We start from the raw sequence: 8421 nt of genomic DNA on the forward strand, positions 1-8421 counted from the left end.
AACCTCCCAAGGTTAGATGTTACATCTGTGTCACTGAGCTCATCACCATAGCTTTACAAGGTACAAAGTTAATTCTGTATTGCACTGAACTCTCCACAACCTCCCAAGGTTAGATGTTACATCTGTGTCACTGAGCTCATCACCATAACTTTACAAGGTACAAAGTTAATTCTGTATTGTACTGAACTATCCACAACCTCCCAAAGTTAGATGTTACATCTGTGTCACTGAGCTCATCACCATAACTTTACAAGGTACAAAGTTAATTCTGTATTGTACTGAACTATCCACAACCTCCCAAAGTTAGATGTTACATCTATGTCATACTGATCTGCAAAAGGCACAATCTACCTCCTGTTAATATTAAACATCGAACGTCACCCACACAACATACAATAATACCAAAACCGAAGCTAAAATGTAAGAAACCATTCGAAATATTTTGACCAAATAAACACGATACAATAACACCACCAGAGTGTAAATACCCAACTGAGAAAACAATAACTTCCATATTACCCGAATTAGAAAAAACAAAACAATATCCGTTTATTGAAAAAGTAAGGGAATTTCATTTTCTTTGTTTACTACCACATTTCTGCTATCTGTGTTTTCTTTTTCCATATGCCACACAGGAGCCACCCAAGATAAAATTTCAACAGAGAAGCAATTAAAAGAAAGTAATTTAACACCATAAGAAATAAATAGTTTGATAACGTTCCTTTGATAATGACCAGATGATAACTATGTGTTTAGCACCTTATTTAATTTATACAATAATTACTGTATTAAACTCCTATCAAGGTTTTTCTAAACGTGTCATTTTTGAATAGAAGTAACAAGAGGTTATATTATAATGACTGGGCATTAATATCCTGTAACAAATGTAAAACAATCTCGTAACGTGAAATACACAGATATTGAGTCATGCCTAAGTCATCCTTTGGTCTTTCGAGCATTACAGACAATTTATGCAGGTTTGTTTATCGTGCAAACTGGCCTTTGGGGCTAGTAACCCCAGAATTTTTCATATTAATCAACAATTCATAGCATTAAATATGGAATCTTTGTAACTTGTATATCAAAGCATTCTTTGTATTTGTTGTATTCATTACTAAGATCCTCCGAGAGAAAGGAAAGAAGAGTGTATAATGATATTTCTATATATATATATACCTTTTATATCCAATGCCGACGAGGTCGTCCGTCCAATACTAGGACTCAGATAGAAATACCCAAGTACCCGGGGGGCACGCGTACTTCCTCTGTGAAGGTTTTTTGTGCTTATGAGCTACTTGCGCTGTGGCCACGGAGATATCGAAGCCCAAACTTTAGCGTCATAAGCTGAGCACCAGAGGGGTGTGGGGTAGCATTTAGTGTTTAATATGATGAGAAATTATTTCTACTGCTGTCGCTTCATATTATGCATGATTTATTTGTTCCAGTAACTGAAAAACATACAGTGCTCTTGTGATTAAACTGAGACCACAAATCCATATTTTATACGATCAAGGCTGATTATGGTTCGTATATATTTTCACCTATATATTCATTGGCCATTAGTCATTGTTAAGCGTAGTGATGATAGATTAACAAGAAATAGATATCTACTTCTATTAAAAAAATGATGTAAAATGTATAACTGTATATGTATGCTTTATTTGACTAACGTAATATCAGAATGCGAAAAGCCGAGAAGGTAGTATGTGTCATGCAGTACGTCATCAAGTAAGAAGGGTTCTCAATGACTAGGTATCAAAAGTGCGCCTCCTAAAGTGTTACTTTCTTGTAGGAAAACATAGGTCAGGCCACATTTTTATTTAGCTTGAATTACTGTACTTTCCTGTTATAAAATAAAAACACGTGAATATCTGAACTGAAAAATAAATTTCTAAAAGGCCCGGCATGGCCAGGTGGTTAGGGCGCTCGATTCGCAATCTGAGAGTCGCGGGTTGGAATCCCCGTCCCACCAAACATGCTCGCCCTTTCAGCTGTGGGGGCGTTATAAAGTTACGGTCAATACCACTATTCGTTGGTAAAAGAGCAGCCCAAGAGTTAGCGATGGGTGGTGATGACTAGCAGCCTTCCCTCTAGTCTTACACTGCTAAATTAGGGACAGCTAGCGCAAATAGCCCTCGTGTAGCTTTGCGCGAGATTCAAAACAAACAAACAAACAAGCTTTCTGAAAAAGTTTTAACACTGAATCGTTTCGAAAGGATCGTTTACAGATGGATAACAGGCTAGCGCATACAATAGTGACTTAATTTGTGAAGGCAACATTTGTATTGCGAAAAACTAGTCAGATAATTTTCTGCCTAAGTCAGCAGTCAGGTTTAGAGATCTATGTGGTTCAAGTGTAGCGTAACTAATATTGAAATACTGACCAGAGAGAGAAGTCATCTAGCCAGCAGCACCCGCCACCATAAAGGCTTTGTTCTGCCCTTTGAACACAACAACAAGATTCATTGTCACTTTTATAACAAGTACACAGATGAAAGTGTTTAGAGATGTCCTGGATTCGTAGTCCGAAACGTTAACCGCTGGGTCATGCCTGGCCCACAGTAAAATCGCTCTAGTCTTTAGTTATTAGTTGAGTATAGAAAATAAGTATTGACCAGTTAAGACCCTCAGTCTGTGTAAATCTGTTAAACAGGATGGTAGAAAAAGTCATAGACTTAGAATTTCACAAAGTCAAAGTCTCACAAGATAGGTCACAATATTACTGAGAACACTGAACTGTTTAAATCTGTTTAAACAGGATGGTAGAAAAAGTCATAGATTTAGAATTTCACAAGGTCAAAGTCTCACAAGATAGGTCACAATATTACTGAGAACACTGTACTGTTTGATGATTTAAAAGTCAAATACAAAGTTTTTAGCTGATTTAAGGTTGTTTTAATATTTGGATCTCTCAAAGCTTAAGGAAGAATCAAGATGTTGGTAATGAGAATATGAACACTGGATAATTTTCGGTAATTTCGTTAAAAAAAATAAAAAAATAACAACACCTTTTCTCAAGAGACTGTTCACAAACACCACGACTCAAGCTTCTGAGCAATGTCGTGATTTAAATAATGATATAGAAATTGATTATGGACCTTTTCCGTAAATAATTGCTCTTGGAGCATAATTGTTCATGTTTTTTACAGAACATTCATCTTGCAATATATGTGACACAGTGATCACGTGGTATAATTCAGCGTCATCTCATACATAGCAGGATAGTTGTACGTGTGTGTGTATTCTGATGTTTTATTTCCTATTGTTAACCACCAATTATATTAACCAGTATACATACCTGATGCGTTGTATTTTCTGACTTTTTCTTTAAGGAATCCTTTTACGAATAACCGCGCACCCTAGAAACAAGAAACAAACCGAAGTTATTAATACTCTTGAAAATATACAAAAACATATACTTCACGTTTATAGATACTTTTTCTAAGCTTTTAGATATTTATTTTTAGAATTGCGTGTTTAAAGTGAGAACAACTGTTTTCTACCGATCTATAAAACAGGTCTTGGTAGTCATCATTTTCTGGATATAGAGTAAGGTAATAATGTTTACTTTTTATATCTTCATTTTATCCATATCCCAACAAATGACACACACATTAAATTTTCGAACTATCTTTTTAAAATAACAACAATGAAAATAGACAACTAATAGTTGTGAAGTACAGTCGTTGTCTCGTTAAGCTGTAGGCAATAGAGCGTTAAACAATCGTGCCATTTTCTACCCACTTCGCTGGTAGTATGCGAAATTAATTCATGGATATGCTACTGTGAAAGAAAACCATAACTTTTAAATGCTTGAATGCAAGGAGTTTGTAATTTGGAATGGTTGGAGCGACCTCTAGGTCAATTAGCAAAGTAGAGCCGTTGATATAATCTGGAGATCAAGTTTGAAGTATAATATCAATCAGAAGGTTTTAAGTTCGACTGTTAAGTTTAGGATCACTGATAATACATTCGATGTTAGTGTGTCAGGTTCCAGTGTCACAGTATTTGCAATCCAAAAATCTCAGTTTGAATTGTTAGTGTGTTTCCATATGGATTTGAATTGTGATATAAAAAAAGGAAAAGTAGAGTCTACTACGTATAATGTAAAGAAGAATACAAATTGGGGTAAATTCGCCGCAGAAAATTCAAAAGAAACAAAAAATACACATTAATTAAATTGTTTTTAAAACTTGCTCTGGTTTAGCTGTTCTTTATGAGTTCTAGCATTCGATCCCAAAACTGTTGTCTTTCTGTTACACATAAACACCATTCAATTTTAAAGAAGGTGCAGCGAGAGAGTAATTTGGAGTTATTTTTATTACTCGCCACAAGAATACGTGACGAAAAACGTGTAAAAGGAGAAATTTGCTTGAAGACTACGATAATTAATTAATGATTATTATATTATAGAATCAGATAAACTAAGTTTACTTTCATGAAAACCATGAATTAATAAATTGTACTTATGAATTTTAAAACGCTACTGGAATAAAAGTATAATACCAAAATCCTTAGACAACCAATAGTTAAGTTCTACGATTTGTATGTATATATGTTATTGTTTTTAATATCCTAGTGTTCCACAATAAATACCGTGACATAATACTGACCTACCTAACGAACACGAAACGATTTGAATAAAGAAACTTTAAACTATTACTTGTTTATCTGGATGAATTATATAACGTTGTAAATATTTATGCATATCGTGTAAGTGAAAGTGTGACCCACTTACAAATAAATTGGAACAAATAGGTTATGAGGCTACGAATAACGTTGTACTGTCTGCCTTACAAGACATTGTTTGTGAGACGTCTGACTGGTTTACAAGTTGAGAAGTTCTAAGATCTCGTAATTCAACAACTTCTGTTAACTTGACACTTCCAAGAATGACTTAAACTTGCTCTCCAAGGTGAAATACGTACAATACAGATAATATTTGATCTACATTTAGGAAACTTCCAGAGGGCATTCTACGTCATACCATATACTTAAAGATGGTAAGCATATAAATAGTTGTGGTTAAGATTTACCCTTTTCTCAGAATTACTTAATAAGCTTGTTGTATTTTTCCAGGATATTCTGCGTGCTTAACATTTCAAAGAAAATCCATGGCATAAAGGTCATTACACTATTAAAAAATATATTAATGGAAAATATCACGAAATAGCTTGTTATTTTAATTAAAAACTCCAAAACAAAATCGGAACTATTAACAGGATTTTATTGTGAAAACATTTAGTACTGTACTGTTTGTCATTTTAAAATTGATATTAATATTATATTGTTTGTCATTGTAAACACTGATATTATTCATTTATAGAAAACAGTACTCTTTCGCAAACAGTATATAAGTATATATATTATTTGTGTTTAATTTCACAACAAAGTACAGGATCTTTAGAAACGAAACAAACACAAAATCCTTTAAGAAAACGAACACTGCGAACAATAAAGTTTGATTCTAGCTTTATGTAAATTTCGTTTTATCATTCTACACAATTTCTTTCCGCATCGATACCTATAGCTATCAAACGAACCGTGGGTTTAACCTACTGGCATATTTATACCTTCATATATAACTGATATAAACCACATCCATTGATTTATAGAAAAGTATTTAAATGTACTGAACAACGAGGATACTCTGATTTCCTAAATTCAAAGCGGGAAATTTTGTCCTTTATCAAACTTGATAAGCGTCGACAAATAGCGTTGCAAATTGACAATGCCTGTTTGCTGTACTGACTGAGTTCGCTTCTGTTAGTTTCGAGATGCAAAGGACGTCTCAGAAAAACAAAACACTGCCTTCGTAGTTATTTAGTGGATGATTAGATGCACAGGACACGTCAGCTTCTAAAGAGAAACTTATCTAAATTCAATTAGCCACCGTATTTGCACAAAACCTAGTCTTAGTCAGAAATGACAAAACATCGGTCAGGTTTGAAAGGTCAAGTTGTCAAATTAAAATATTTTATTTGATTATTCTACCAAGTGTGTCCGAATAAGCTGATACGTTACTTAAAAAACTGAACATTCCGAAATACGAGTAGACAAAAAGACTTATTAAAGCATGAGTAGTTTGCGTAAAGTACTTGTTAAGTAAAGTATGTATTATTATTATTACTAATTCAGATTAAAACAAGCGATCTACATATATCAGAATAGAAAATGAACCCAGTCATGAACATAGCTAACTTAATATACCATTTTTACTTATAATGATTATAACGCAATGGATTATCTATTGGATACACTCACTGCTAACTATATTTTCGGCCATAATCCCAATAACATCCCACGAAGTTCAACTAGTTTAGGAGGTTTAGGTTAGGGCCTAATTCCATATACTAAAACCGAACAGTGTAAAATAGTTCTCATAATACAAACAAGATATATATATATATATATATATTATACAATCTAACCAATAGTGTTAATGAAAGCAACATTAAAGAAAGAACAAAATAAGGCTTGTTTACCAAACACATAAAGACAAGTCGTTTGCTTCATACACTATCATTAATTTCATGTTCATTGGTAGTTTCTGGTAAAAATATTACCACTCTCTGTTCATAAAATATCTATAACATGGGGGTTTGATTATGTATGAGATTGTCTTCTAAAGAGAATGCATACAAATGAAGAATATGACATAAAAACCCATGAACTTTTCATGCTATTCTGTAATATATAGATTATTTTGATAAATATAGTTCTTCTTGAGAACATGATTAATTAAGTACCAACTAGAAGAACTCAACAGATGTTTTGCAACATGGCGTATATTCTCGAGAACAAAATGTAGAAGTTTGATAGGAAAATTTAAGCCAATCGTGATGAAATATGTTGGTAGTTTCTTTTTCTAGCCTGTGAAATTAAGAGTTTGTTCCGAAAGAAGCATCACCGGACTTAGTTTTCTCTTTGTTCATTCGGTCACAAATAGTCCTATAAGTGGGTCTCTTTTTGTACTCATTTCTTTGTGGCAGAGGTTTTACAAAGTACAACGGTTTGATAAACAAGTTACGCTTCAGAGAACACACGTTATTGCAAGGTTCTTTATTAGTATTCCTTTTAAGATCAATTGGATAGGAATGCATCCAGCCTGAAAGTAATAGCCTCCAGGTAACTGTTTAGGGTGCTGAAAAACAACCTCGGTAGCAACTGTGGCCAGAGTTGTGCAAGTTGATTATGTTGCACTATCGTAACACACTCTGACCTCTGACCTTCAGTTTCATGGTCCCAATTATCGAATCTACTGCCAGAGATAAGAAGAAACAAAGAACTTAATATAAAAGATTGAAAATGAAATAGCTCAAGCTTAAACAAATTCCTTACTAATGGTTAAGAATGTATCCCACGCATGCGTGAATAATAATAGATCATATCGCTAGCGTGGATGAATATATTAAGCAAGGTCTTTTTTTTTTTCATATTTAGTTCCCTGCAACACGTCTGTAAGAGGCCCTTAATTGTTGATTGTGATTCGAGATCTATGAATTTCAATGAGTTTTATTCAACTGCAAGTGACTGTTCTATACTTTAATTGAGGTCGTTTTGACATTTATATTTTGATGCATATTCCAATTAAGTGATAAACCGCTAAAACAGGGAGACAAGGCGGGACGAAACATGCCAGTAATGTGAATTGTGTTTTAAAGTATCTTTCATTTCTATAATTCTCTTGCTACTTACAGTCTGAGAATGAAAAAAAAAAGTGAATACTATAACACATTAACCTCGAGATTTGCTTGAGGTTTGTTTCACTTGTATCAAAATTGTTTGACTTTATAAAAGTAAAAGTAAAACGTCCCAGTGCATCCTAAAATTTTCAAGTGTCTATACGTCATATCCTTTGTTTGCTTATCATGATGCACAGCGAGGAACTATTGATTTATTGCATTTGATGTCTAGGTGTTTTGTAATAACCTTCTTTTGTTGGCATTTTCATCCAAAGTATATTTACAAACAAACTTTATTCATGCAAAAACATATCCAAGACATTTTAAAACCCAAGTATGGCCAGGTGATTAAGAAGCTCGACTCGCAATCTGCGGGTCGCGGGTTCGAATCCCTGTCACACCAAACATGCTCGCCCTTTCAGCCGTGGGGGCGTTATAATGTTACGGTCAATCTCGTTGGTAAAAAAGTAGCCCAAGAGTTGGCGGTGGGTGGTGATGACTAGCTGCTAAATTAGGGACGGCTAGCGCAGATAGCCCTCGTGTAGCTTTGCGCGAAATTCAAAAAGCAAACAAACAAACAAACAAATAAAAAATCAAACCCATATAAGGTTAGTGCAGCATTGAATAGTTATTCCAGAATATTTACGTTTTACAATAAACCCCCCAGTCTCGTCAAAATTACTCCATTTACAGAAACTAGCTATAGCCAAAAATAATTTGTAGAAAATACTTAATA

At 34.0% G+C, this 8421-nt stretch overlaps 1 protein-coding gene across 1 annotated transcript in view; it reads left to right on the top strand.

Annotated features, from left to right (window-relative positions):
* Positions 1–8421, top strand: part of LOC106458259 — a 45409-nt gene that overhangs the window by 1300 nt on the left and 35688 nt on the right. The gene's annotated exons all lie outside the window — the stretch shown is intronic.

The sequence above is a fragment of the Limulus polyphemus genome, unplaced genomic scaffold (assembly GCF_000517525.1).
Source record: "Limulus polyphemus unplaced genomic scaffold, Limulus_polyphemus-2.1.2 Scaffold436, whole genome shotgun sequence".
Taxonomy (NCBI): Eukaryota; Metazoa; Arthropoda; class Merostomata; order Xiphosura; family Limulidae; genus Limulus; species Limulus polyphemus.